The 13,739-nt window shown below is 52.8% G+C and overlaps 1 pseudogene across 1 annotated transcript; it reads right to left on the minus strand.

The window, feature by feature from the left end:
• Positions 1-5,439: 5,439 nt before the first annotated feature.
• On the minus strand, positions 5,440-13,452 carry LOC309621727 (ornithine decarboxylase-like; annotated as a pseudogene). The gene is made up of 8 exons: positions 13,339-13,452; positions 12,682-12,717; positions 11,987-12,159; positions 11,325-11,497; positions 10,578-10,712; positions 9,357-9,522; positions 8,702-8,849; positions 5,440-5,513 (listed from the first exon to the last, which is right to left on the minus strand). The product of its transcript is annotated as an ornithine decarboxylase-like (transcript).
• Between the last annotated feature and the right edge of the window lie 287 nt (positions 13,453-13,739).

Here is a 13,739-nt window from a genome sequence, read left to right on the forward strand (position 1 = left end):
TGAGGTGATACCTCATTGTAGTTTTGATTTGCATTTCTCTAACAGTGATGTTGAGCAGCTTTTCATGTGCCTCTGAAAGCAAGACTTTCTTAAACACAGTGTGCATACCCCTGCTGCCCTAAAGGGAGAAGACTGAACTACGTTTGAAGTCAAATCCCAGCTCTGCCACTTACTGGCGAGGCGACCGCAGGGTTTGCTTCTCTAACGTGGGGGCATTATAAGCTCACTGGGTCATTATGAGTCTCCAGCAGGTAAAGGCTGTGGAAGGACAGCATGTGCGCTCAGGAAAAGGCTCTGAGGACTGCGTGTGGAGCCTGGACCTGCAGAGACCCCCAGGAGCACCTCATTCTCCAAGCTGTCTCCCCCTCCCCTTCCCCACCCCACCCCCCATTCTGCACCCGCACCGGTAGCACAGGTGCCCACGTGGTTGAAGACAAAACACACCGGATGACAGGCTTCATTCTAAATGGATCCCCACAAACCTCGAGTGGGCACCTGTGCTGGCAATCCCACCCATTTCATTGGTCCATTCACCCTTCCACGCGTGTTGTGACGCCCTCACACTCGGCCCTCTCCTAAAAACACCAGGACCCTCTCCTGCCTCCTTGCTCTCCACCGTGATTTTGCTTCTTACTCCGCTAAGAAAGAAACAATCAGTAGAGAGCTCTGCGTTCTCCCAGCGACCTGCCTGTCCCCGCGGAGGTGCGGCACCAGCTCCCATCTGGGCGCACCTTCCCCCAGCCCCGCCCCCAGGACGCCAGCCCCTTCCACCCACCCAAGGATTTTGCTCTGCCGCTGTCGCTTCTCTCTTCTGCATCTTATCTTCCCCTCTGTCGGTCATCCCTGTGAGCCTACAAACAAGCCATAATACCTCTCATCTTAAAACAAACCCTCCTTGACTCTATGGGGCGCCTCTTCCAGCTACCCTCCCATTTCCTGTTCCCCTTACAGCACAACTAAGTCCCCGGAAGAGGTGACCACGCCCCGCCCTCTCCACCGTCCTCTCTGGACTCCACTCCCACCAACCTTCCTTGGCTTTGAAACCCGCTGGTTAAAATCACCAATGACCTCCGTTTTCCCAATGCCGTTCTCAGCCCTCACCTCACCCACCTCTGGGCAGTATTTGACACAGCTGAGGGCTCCCACCTTCTTGGAATGTTTCTCCTCTCAGTTCCCGTGCCTTGTGTCCTCTCTCTATGCTCACTTCCTGGCTGGGCTGGGCGGCCCCAGGAATGCAAAGTCCATCCAGTGTGGACCATGCCCCATCCACGTTCATATCTGCCATCCTGACCTCTGCCCTGAAATCCAATGCTTGTACCTGACTCCATTTGGAGGTTGAATAGGCTTCTCAAACCTGACCTTTCCAAAACTGAACTCTCCATTTTAACCCCTCCTAACCTGTTTCTCCTCCCCTGCATCTCCCTTTGTGTACGGGCAGCTCCAGCCCAAAGCCCTGGAGTTGTCCTTGACTCTTTTCTTTGCCTCTTACCCCACATCTGACCCCTCAGAAAATTCTCTCGACTTGACCTTTGCAGCCTGTGCTGAACCTGGCGCCTCTCACCACCCGTACTGTGACCACCATCATTTCCCAGGACCAGCAGGAGCCCCTCAAGTTCTCTCTGCATCCTCTTACCGCATTTACCTGCTCAAACCAGCCAGGGCCTCCCCTCCCCCTTCCCCGCCTTCCCCTGCCTCAGAACAAAGTCAAATCCCTGACTTATCTGAGGCTTGACAAGATCAGCCCCTGACCCTCCTCCTGCCTCTTTTCCCAACACCTCCCCTCACTCACTCTGCTCACCCACACAGGGCTTCTTGCCTTTGGGGAAACACTCTCCATCCCTGGCTTTGGACTTGCTGCTTCCAGTGCCTGGAACTCTCTGACTCAGCTAACCACACGGTCCCTTCAGGTCTCTGCTCACCTGCTTGCTACATCCTCAGAGAGGCCTCCCAGGCCCCCCTCTACCTAAAATAGCACTGTCTTCTATCACTCACTGGCCCCTTGCTTGTTTTATTTTTCTTCACAGCACCTATTGCTTCCACTTCATTTTATCATTGATTTATGTGTTTGCTTATGCTCTTTTTCCAGCTGGAAGTTTAGCTCCATGAGCTTGGATTTTTGTCCATCTTGTTCATCATGGGTCACCTGTGCCAGACACAGTCTAGGCCCTCGCATTTTATTTTATGGATGGACGGATGGATGGATGCATCAATTGATGGATCAGTGGTGAATGGATGGGTGGACGGATAGATGGATGGCTGGATAGATGGGTGGATTGATGGACAGATGGGTGGATGGATGGATGAATATCCACAATGACACAGTACAGCACCCAGAGGGCAAAACACAAAACACACCAACATCTCTTGCATCTGAATACAACTTTATTTTTTCCCTAAAGCGCACTCATATTTGTACTTCCAGACATCTCTGGGGAGGTAAGGGTAGACGTTTCCACTCCCAATTTTCAGGCTCTTGGAGGAGACAAATGGATAACACATAATCCAAAGGCTGTCTGAACCCTCCGGCTTCCTTGGGTGGCATGTGCAGATACCCTTCCCTTCTCCTCAGATGTCTGGAGGAGAAATCTCTGTAGCCCAAGGATACCGGAAGATTCCTCTGGTCTTGGCTGGGCTGGGGAGGCAGCAGCAAGGTTGGTAAGGCTGATTCTGGTGGATGCGGAGGATCCTTTGCAGAAGCTGGAGATCAGAGAATGTCTTGTCTTATCAGGCGAAGCTTAAAAAAGGACACAGGACACAGGAGGTGGGTGACTTTGGCCTCTGGGGCCCTCTCTCCCCTTCCCTCGCTGCAGCGAGGTGACTGGTCATCCCGATGTGTCCCGACCCCTACCTCTGTCATCATCCTTCCCTGTAGGATACATTGTCTTTTTGAGCTCACAACTCCCCAAATGTTGTTGTTTTTAAAGTTTTAGTGTGCCCAGGGGACGTGTAGTAGCATCTGCCCTGTTTCGGAGTTGGCTGTATCCACACCTTGTCCATCCAACCTCCCAACCTGGGCGTTTCTTCAGGCCAAGGTCAGGTCTGAGGCACCCACATGGCCCATTAGCTGCGTGGCCAGATGCTGTGTGCATGCTCCCTGAGGGTGGCCAGACCATGGGGGCAGGGGTGGTCTCTGAGCAGGCCAGGGCCAGGATCAGGGCAGCCAGAGGCAGGTGAACATGAACTGACCTTGAATGAGGATTTGCATTATCTGGCTTAATCCTCTCAACAGCCCTGCAAGGGGAATGCTAATCTCACCCTCACTTCACAGATGGGGAAACTGAGGCTCTGACCACACTGCCAGGATGTGGTGGAGCCTGGATTCCCTCCAGACCTGTCTGACTCCAATGCCCCTGCTCTCTCCACTAGGGTGGGTGCCTATGGTTCATGTAAACCTTTCTGGAACAACGCAGGGGTCACTAACTGGAGGAGAGGAAGGACCAAAGCGTCGCAAGGTGCTGGTCAATGCAGGTTGCCTCACATTCCAGGGCATGGCCTCCAGGGGGCACTCCTGTAATAGCGCAGGTTCCTCTCCCTGCCCCACCCCAGGGTCTAGGGGCTTAGGAGCAGGGAGGGCAGGATCAGCCTCCCGGAAGAGCTAACCTAGGCTTCAGGCCCACTTAGGGAGAAGACAGTTTTGAACCTTAGGTTGCCGCATCATTTCAGAGGCACCCAAACCTCTGTTTCCTCCACACTACTCCTCCCCCCAGATCCCTGCCCCCAAGCATCCCCACGTGGGCGCACCGAGGTGTCTGAAGCCCCTCCATTCTGGCCTTGTCTCAGCCTACAGTGCGGTCTCCTGCAGGCTCCTGTGGAAGGAATGTGCCAGTAAAGGGGTGTTCTAGGGCCCCCTCTACTACCTAAGGAGGCAAGCCCTAGGTTGGGCCCAGAGGGGATCCTTGGGTGGGGCTGTGAGGGAGCCTGGAGCTGGTGGGGAAGGGACACCTGAGGAGGGAACCCAGGGGGCAGCTGCAGACGGTCAGAGCCGAGCGGGGTGGGGGGACCTCAGCCATGGGGCTGAGGGTCATCTGGGGACACAGGGCTGCCTGATTCTGCCCACAAAGGCATCTACGCATCAGGGCTGTCAGAACTGCCCAGGTGGTCTACCTTGGACTTACCTGTGGAGAGGCTGTAACAGGGTCAACCCCACAGGCAGAGGCCAGTGTCAAAGGTCAGCCAGACATCTTGGGCTTTGCTGGGGCCAGTTGGGGGAGTAGGGTATTTCCAGGGCCTGGGACCCCAGAGCTCAGCCACCAGCTCCCCTTGCCAAATTCAGATCCTGGTGAGAGCCCCTCACTGCCCAGCCCCTTTCCACCTCCCCCAGACACCTGAGCTCGGGTCCCACAGCGCAGCAGATGGAGGGGAGAGGGAAGACATTGAAGGTGGAGCTCATGGCGGACGTGTAGGCGCCCATGGAGGGGAAGACCAGCCGGTCGCCCACGTCCAGCTCGGGCAGCTACACCTCCTTCAAGAAGAGCTTGTCAAAGGCATTGCACATGGGGCTGTAGAGGGTGCAAGAGAAGAGGGGCAGCTTGGGGCGGAGGTCCTGCAGGGACATGGTGGGGGGGGTGGAATCAGAGAAGGAAGATGCACCCCCCTTCGCTCCCCAGCTGCAGGGCATGCCCCCAGGGCACCAGAGGGAAGATATCAGCAAGGACTCTGTCATTCACCCACTCTGACCAATTCCTGAGTGGTCCCTGTGTGCCAGGCACTGTTCTTGACCCTGCCTTCATGGAGCTTATGCTCTAGAGACATACTCCTGCCCTGCCAATTCACAAGTGCAGACACAGATGGGACCTCAGTATTCCCATTTATAAAGTGGGAAGATTTTATTTAATAATCACTCAAAATACCGGGCCTCAAACCTGGCTGCACTGCAAACGCCTGAGGAGTTTTAACAAAGGATCGTGTCAGGGTCCCAACCAATGAGAAGTTCCGATATCAATGGTCTGTGGCATGGTCTGGGCATAGGGGCGTTTTAAAGTTTCCCAGATGACTCTAACGTGAAGCAAAGTTTGAGAATCTCTACTTCCTAAGTCTCCTGCATCTCCAAGATTCAAGGACTCTGGAACCACAAACATAGCGACACAGAGAAATGCACAGGGAAACACAAACAGCCAAACAGCTGCACACACACCCCTCCACAGACCCATGGACCTGGACACCCACCTTCCTGCGCAGGTGTAAATCGACAGGCCCACACAGAGAAAGGCACACACGCAGAAGTGCACCTGCCAATACACATAGACACACGTACACATCCTGGTACATGCACGAGGTGTGACAATCTGTCAAGCCACCGATAACCTGAGATCTTTCGCCTTTCCCCCTGGCAGCAGGGAGCCCTGCCCAAAGAGGGCTGGACTAGGGGGTCTCAGGGTCTGGGAGGTGCCAGAGCGACAGAAAGTTCTCCTTACCTTCACCACAATGGGCATCCTGGGTTCAGGCTCCCTGGGAAAATGCAGATGTGCCGTAGTGGCCGTTGCTGAGATAGAACAGCAGCTTCCAGTAGCCTCCTGAGAGTGGGCAGATGGCAGGACCGAGCTGTGCTCAGCCAGGTCTCACTGCTGATCCTCAACACCCGAGCCCAGCACCCTTGGGGGAGGCCTGACCCTCTGACCGGTGCTGGATAACCCCTGTTCCCTGCTCCAGGAGTCTTCTCTGAACCCATGCATGGTTGGGGCCTGTCCTCTGCTGTCCCATGCCCCTCTGCTCCCCGCATCAGAGTGCTGCCCCTCCTCCTCCTCTCCTCATAAGAATAATCTAACTAACATACCATGATGTATAGCCCAGGCATTGTTCTAAGCTCTCTACATGTATTAAGCTATTTAACTTGTAACTACACTCTGAGTAGGTACAATGAGCCCTGGTTTACAGTTGAGAAAACTGAGTCTCGTCAGAAGTCACACAGGAGATTGTGGCAGGTCTGGGATTTGTCCCCAGGTCGCAGGTCTCAGGTACTCTGCCCTCACCTTAGACCAGGTTCCCTGAGCCCCTGCTGCATGAGTCAAAACTGGGGGCAAACGGCCTCTTCCTGACATAATTCCATCATGGTTGCTCCGCAGTGATGTGCTAATTTGTCAATTTCCTTCCTCAAAGGGGTGCCTGTAGAAACCACATTTTCTTTTTATTTATTTATTTATTTATTTATTTATTTTTGGCTGTGTTGGGTCTTCGTTTCTGTGCGAGGGCTTTCTCTAGTTGTGGCAAGCGGGGGCCACTCTTCATCGCGGTGCGCGGGCCTCTCATTATCGCGGCCTCTCTCGTTGCGGAGCACAGGCTCCAGACGCGCAGGCTTAGTAATTGTGGCTCACGGGCCTAGTCGCTCCGCGGCATGTGGGATCCTCCCAGACCAGGGCTCAAACCCGTGTCCCCTGCATTGGCAGGCAGATTCTCAACCACTGCGCCACCAGGGAAGCCCCCCATTTTCTTGATGCTCTGGCATCTGGGGCCTTGCTGACCATGGAGAGACTGCTCCTCCCCGGGCTGGTTAATTACTAGAGATAGCAAACGACTGCCTTACAAGAGCGCCTTTCCTGTGCAAGGCAACCAATCCAGCGTCCATACCGCAAACCACCTCCTAGACGGAGCTCCCTGAACTTGAGGCGCTACCTCTGGCCTAGTGGCCCCAGGGCAGTCCTTACCCCCACCACCCACTGAAATTGCTCAAACTAGCCAGTCCCACACCTGCCGATCCAGCTCACCCTGCCTCACCCACTCCTATCCTTGAAAACCACGGTAGAGGCTCTGGCCTGGCTTTCCCCTTTGTCCTTCTGCCTGCTGAACCACTCCGGTCCTTCCCCTTGTGGCCCTGTGTGGCCTGCCATGCCTCTGGTTTCTCCAGAGGAAACTTGTGAGTAATAACTTCTCCTTCATGACAGTTATTTCCATGTCTTACATAACCTGATTAGAACAAAAACAGTGCCCAACTCTGACAAGCACAGGGTACAGCACAGTTGTCACCTCCCTCCATCTAAACATTCTGCCTCTATTGATGTTACCGAAGTAAGCGTGTGGCAGCTTTCTTTCCAGCTCCATCATACTCCTGATGCATATTTAGCTGGTGGTCACCTATGACCCCCAGATCCTTTGGACAGGACCTACTACCAAGCCGGTTTCTTCACAACCACTCTTCATCTGTTCTTAGGACATTGCTTTCTTGAATCTAAACTCAGGATTTTGCACTGATTTCTTTTAACATTTGGAGCATTTCATAACATTTGGGCATTTATACGCCCAGATCTTCTGAATATTGGTTTTTCTGCCCCCTCCCCCGTGTATTTCCCACCATCCCCTCCCTGCTTTCTTAGCTGCTGTCACTCATCCCATGTCCTGTAGCCACAGCCCCAATTGTCCCTAAACTAGTTGGTCACGAGAAGTAGTCAAGACATCCCTAAGGTCAAGAGCCCAACTCCGCTTGGCATGTAGTACAAATCCAAGTGCACCAGTATTTGAATCAGACAGACCCAGGTCCAGCTGCACCACTAGCTAGCTGTGCTGCCTCAGACAAGTTTCTTCCTCTCTCTGAGCCTCACTATCTCTACCTGTAAAATGGGAATGCCCCCAAATTACTTCACAGGGTTGTGGAGCAGAAATGAGAGAAAATATGTATTTCACACATAATAGATACTTAATAATTGGCATCTCTTGTTATTGTGGAAATAAAAATAACAGGCCCCTAGGGACTTCCCTGGCGGATCAGCGGTTAAGACTCCCGCTTCCACTGCAGGGGGCATGGGTTCAATCCCTGATCCGGTAACTAAGATCCCGCATGCTGCGTGGGTGGGCCAAAACACACACACACACACACACACACACACATTACCCCTTACCATAATAAAGATATAAATTTTAAAAATAATAATAATAAGCCCCTAATACTTAGACTTTTGTTAAATGATGGCTTGAAATCATGCTTCCTATCACAATAATCTTTAATGAGACATTTTGTGAAGAAATGGCAATCAGCTGACACAAGTGCCTTTGGGATTACAAAGCTGTGGGCCAATCATTTGTCAAAAAGGATAAGGGAGGAGATTAAAGCAGGTTATAAATATTTACATGTCAGTTATCATAAAGCCACAGAGAATAAAAGCACTAAGCCAGCAGGAGACATCTATTCATATTCTCCATCTCATCATGAAATGGAGTTTCTGGTTAGCTCACTGTGAGAAAAGCAAACCCACCCCACTCCTGCTGCAAAAATAACAATCAAAAAACTCTCCTGTGGTGGTTGACCTCAACTGCCAAAGGTTTACCATTACCCTATAGATGTCACCCTTAACCTTCAGGCCATGACAACAACTGAGAGTGCCTTCTTATATTTGTTGTAAGAATTTGTATTTACTCACTATATTTTTGGTATAAGAATTTGCACATGTTAGAAAATGCCTGCTGGATGAATTTAAGGTGCACACCAGCACGATGGTGTCTGTGAACCTCATGGGCTGTATTTTGTAACTTTACCCCCATAAACACAATATAAATCCATTGGCTACTTAGGAATAGCGAAGACCCTTTGTCTTTGTTCTCACCTCCCAGTCTATTTCAGAACAACAAAACAGTGATACTAACAGGTTCATTCCTAGACCCAATTTGAAGCTTGTTTCCTGCTAATTAGCCGCCCAGGGTCGGAGCCCAGACTCCCTGCCCATCCTCTCCCCTGAGGGCCGGGGAACACCTGCATAGTGCCCTGCCCACCCACCAGGCTCCAGCACAGCCTTCCTGGCAATGATGTTGACAGCGATCAGGCAGACAGATGCTGCGTGGAAGAGGCCAGATTCTGCGATGACCTCGACGCCTCTCCCCTAGGGAAAGTCCTGGGCCAGGGCGGTGTTGATCACTCCCACCGTCTGCAGGGGTAGACCCAGAGCCTAATGTGGCCAGTCCCTCTGTGGGAGCTTTACCTGCATCGTCTCCCTTCATTCCCATGACAGCTGTGTGGGAGCTGTGCGCCATTTTACTAGGGAGGAAACAGGTAGAAACTGTGGCCCAGAGTGGGGATGTAACTTGTCCAAGGGCACATAGCACATAGCACCCTGAGATGTCTGAATTTGGAATCATTTAAATTAATACACAGTCAGTGAAGATGAAATGTTCCCTGGGTCTCAGGGATAGCAAACTTCTACCCGACTGTAGCTTAACCGGGAATAGCAACTAACATGTCTAAAGAAAGACACGGAGCCAGATATGCACGTGCTCATATATGCACACAGGCTGTGTAAGTATAGTCAGACAAATCCCAGCTACATACGTGCATACGACTCACAGTTCCACGAGCTCCCCATACACAAACACACACACTCTGTCCCCTAAACCCAGGCTGGGACACCTGGCTCCCTCTCATCCTCCCCTCTCACCTCCTCAAACTTGGAGTCAGAGCCCTCCTCTCCAGGGAAGCCCCCTCCGATGTCCAGGAGACTCATGTCACGCCTGACCCCACAGCCCATCTCGAACACGCGCCGGCAGTTGGTGATGGCCTGCGTGAAGCTATGGGGTGCCTGGCATCTTGAGCCCACGTGGAAGCTGAACACATGTCGAGTGACATGTAGAGAAACACATGTGAAAAAGCAAGAGTCAGTAGGAAGAGAGACAGGGTCAGAAACACCGACACATGGTCATCCTTGAGTTGGGGCACTCACGGCTGGGTGGTGGTCACCTCTCTTAGCAGGCCCCTCCCAGTGCCTCATTGCAGGGGCTCCCTTTCTCTTCCACCTTGGAAGGAGTGTGCTCAGAACCCCGAATCCCCATGCCAGAGGGCAGGGCGGGCTGAGGAACCAATCAGGGCAGGGCCGGGTGAGGCCAGTGCAAAAGTCCAGGGGGTGCCACAACACTAAGGAATCAAGATAAAGAACATTTAATGCGATCGTTGTAAAGAGCAACATTGATTCAGAAACATCGCTAATGAATAAAACATTAAAAATGTAAATAGGGACTTCCCTGGTGGTCCAGTGGGTAAGACTTGGTGCTCCCAAAGCAGGGGGCCTGGGTTTGATGCCTGGTCAGGGAACTAGATCCTGCATGCATGCTGCAACTAAGAAACCCACATGCTGCAGCTAAAGATCTGCATGCTGCAACGAAGATCCCACATGACACAACAAAGACCCGGTGCAGCCAAAATAAATACATACATACATACATACATAAATATTAAATGAATAAATAAATATTAAATAAATAAATAATGTAAATAAAGACAAGATTGGTAATAGTAATTGAACGCTGAAGCAAAAGGAAAAATCAGAAATGTCAATCCTGTCTTTAGTTAAAATTTTGATATTTTCCTCACTATGAATCTTTTTTGCATTTTTTAAATTTTTTCAAATATTGTATTAAAATGTTATTTATCTAGAGTACTAAGTGTTTTAACATCCCCTTAAATTTTGCACCCAGGGCCTGTGCCTCCTTTGCCCCACCCTAATCCCAGATAAGATCCAGGTTCTTTGCTGAGGACAGATGGAGCATCACGAGGTCCAGAGGGGCCTCAGCTGACCGGAGGGTGTCCAATAAGCCAAAGGCTGGAGATCGACAGTGGAAACCCAGACTCCTGCCTCCCAGGCAGGGAAAGCCAGTGCGCTCACCTGGTTCCAACCACCGCCAACGCCAGGTCTCTGGCAGACTTCAGCGTATGTTCACACACCTCCAGGCTGGCCCCAAACTTGGCGCTCAGGGGCAAGATGCTCTCACTGTCCTGGGTCCACAGCCGGAGGACCAGCCTGGGAGAGGGGTGCAAAGGATGCCAGGGGTTCTTAGGCACGTGAGCCCCGAAGCCCCCGACCCAACCTCCCTCCAGCTTCCCACCCACCCCTGCCTAGTTCCTCTGGACTGTCCAGCCATGGAGTCCCAAGGAGTGAACACACTCACTACTTATAGACTTCTGCCCAGGCAAGAAAAAGCAGGAAAAGGATAAAATTATAAATACACCTTCCATAGGTCTCCACGTTACAGGATCAGAGATGTTAAAAACTTTCCCAAGATCACACAGCATGTGACAAATGAAACTGAAATGTGAGCCCTGGTCTCCCCGACTCCAATACAAGTGCCTTTTCCATGATGTTGCCTAATGCCAGACCGCCTAATGCTAGGCTCTGCCTAGTATCTATGCAGACACAGGCAATGTTTATTTAGCACCAGTGTGCACCAGGGAAGGCATCGGGCCACTGACCCAAATTCTTGTACTTTGCTGCTTGGGCCTGTGCCGGTCACCGTATGGGACCACCTTCATCTGGTTCCTGCAGCCCAACTCCATCTGCTGGGGTCCCAGGCTTGAGGTCCCTTGCTCCACCTGTCTCTACCTGTTTGCACCACCCCTCCTCCACTGGTCTCACCTGGCCCCGGGGTGGTGCTGGGCCACCTTGATTAGCTCCTCCTAACTGTTGAAGGTCAGGAACCGCACCCCATGGTGGGCAGCATACTAAATGTGCGAGACAGGCTTGCAGGTGTTGGCATAGATGATATGAGAGGGGGCCACGCCCCAGCCCAGCGCCTGTTCCAGCTCCACCTGGCATGGGTAACAGCCAGAGTAGGGGGCTGCCTCACTGCCCTTTACTCTTTGGGGACAGGAAACCTGGGCATGAGTAAAAGGGGCTGCCCTTGACTGAACCCATACTATGCAGTGCGCTGAGCACAAATTGTGCTCTTTAAGCTTCTAGACTCTTCTAAGGAAAGTATAGTTGGCCCCATTTTCAAGAGGAAGGAACTGAGGCTCAGGTGAAATGGCTGTGCCAGGACAGGAACGGGGTCTGTGGCTTCAAGCTTGTGCTTCCACTCAACTCGCTCAGGCTGTCTGCCTTAGTCACGTGGACCAGTGGGAGGTTGACCACACCCATAGTTCATTCATTTATTCCTTCCCAAACAATTGAGGATTGTGAGTGTCATCCCCTGTTCAAGGTGCTGCAGTCCCCACTCCAGGACCCCTGGCAACTGGCCTTTTTTTCCCAGGAAGTGTCAGGCCCGTGAATGAGACAATTGGCCTTGGGCCCAGGCTCACCTGGCTGGCACAGTCGAAGCCGGTGCCCAGGGTGGCCAGGACATGCAGCACCCAGGGGCTGCTGTTGCACTTCACCACATAGAAGGGTAAGACCCGAGGCAGGGCCTGGCGGAAGACCTGATGGCGCTGGCCAGCACGCCCAGGTCAGCCACCGTGAAGGGGTCTCGGCGGTCCTGCCAGCACAGGGAAAGAGGAAGAGAAGGCTGGCTAGTGGGTTGTCTCATCTAATCCTCAAAACAACTCTATGCAGTACGTACTATTGCTGTTGCCATTTCAGAGATGGGGAAACAAAGGCTCAGAAAGAGGAAGTCACTGGCTCAAGGTCACAGAGCAAATACATGGCAAAGATAGGACTTGACGCCGGGCCTTCTAACTCTTAAAATAGGGGGACAAGAGGGCAACAATCTTTGTAGATCAAAGGAGGGGAAAGACAGCTCCAACCCTCAACCAGACAGCTTGGCACTGGGTAAAACTCCAAGTGGTGGGGTGGGGAGGGAGCTAGAAGTGGACAGAAATATTCCATCACCCCCAGCAGAACAGAGCCTTGGAATAAGACCTAGGAGACTGACATAAGAAGACTGTAAAACAGAAAGTCTTATTTCTTGCCCACCAAGTAGAGACTGAGACACCCTCTTCCCTCCCTACTCACCCCCTTCCCTTCCCTCCTCTTTCCTCCCTTCCCCCTCCCTCCCTACCAAATCGGAGAGCTCCCTGATCTTCTTCAGCACCACCTGCCAGGCAGTTCCCCAGCCTCCAGATTGATGAGATCCTTTGGCCACATGCTTCCAGGGCTTTCTTCACTCTCCTTTGAGTTCCCGACGGGGGTGCTCATCCCTGACACTCCAACCAAGCCCTCAGCCAGGCGCAGTTCCGACATCCTGGAAAGGGCTTGCACTGAGGATGGGGCCTCTTCCCTCCTCCCAGCTCCCTGAGGGCCCCGGAGCCAGAGTTCCTAGGCCATTATTTCTCAGCCCTCCCCTTCAGCCACAAGAGCTCCACAGAGCCCTCGTGAATTTTCCCATCTGTAAAATGGGCCACTGGCCCGGCCCAGCCTGCTTCAGAGAACTGGTGGGGGACCAAGCCAGATACACAGGTTGTGCACACAGAATAGAGGGTTGGCATCCTCTTCCGGGCTCCTCCACACACGCGTTCCCATTCACAGATGAGAAAACTGAGGCCAGAAAAGATAAGTGCAGAATCCAGGATCTTCAGATTGTAGGGCTCAGAGCCAGGGCCCAGGAGATGATCTAGGTCCAAGTTCCCCATTCTACGCACAGGGATGAGAGGCCCAGAGAGACGAAGGGACTTGATCGAGGTCACCAAATGGTCAGTGGCAGAGCTGGGCCTGGCACCTGCGCTCCGTAGAGCAGCCACTGGACCTGCTGCTGGCCACACTTCCCTGAGACCGAAGTGAGGGTGGCGGGCAGCCAGAGGCCTTCTGCTTCCGCAGCTGGGACTGCACGCATGCCCCCCATGCCACACGCAGACTCACCTGGTGCCTATTGTGACCTGCTTCCCCAGCCACAACCCAGGGGGCCAGGATCTGTGGCAACTGGGCTTCGGGTAAATCCCACGGGAAGAGCAGAACTCAGCCCAGATCTCAGGGGCCAGGGCAAATACCACCCCAGGCTGTCCCTCCAAACCTCGGCCAGCCCTGCCTGCTCAGCCCAGACCTCCCAGGCCCCAAGAACTAACCCTACTTTGTCACCCACACGATAGGATCACAGGTGAAGTCAGACTCCGGTTATAAGTG

Source organism: Balaenoptera borealis, assembly GCF_965194805.1.
Source record: "Balaenoptera borealis genome assembly, chromosome: 1".
Taxonomy (NCBI): domain Eukaryota; kingdom Metazoa; phylum Chordata; class Mammalia; order Artiodactyla; family Balaenopteridae; genus Balaenoptera; species Balaenoptera borealis.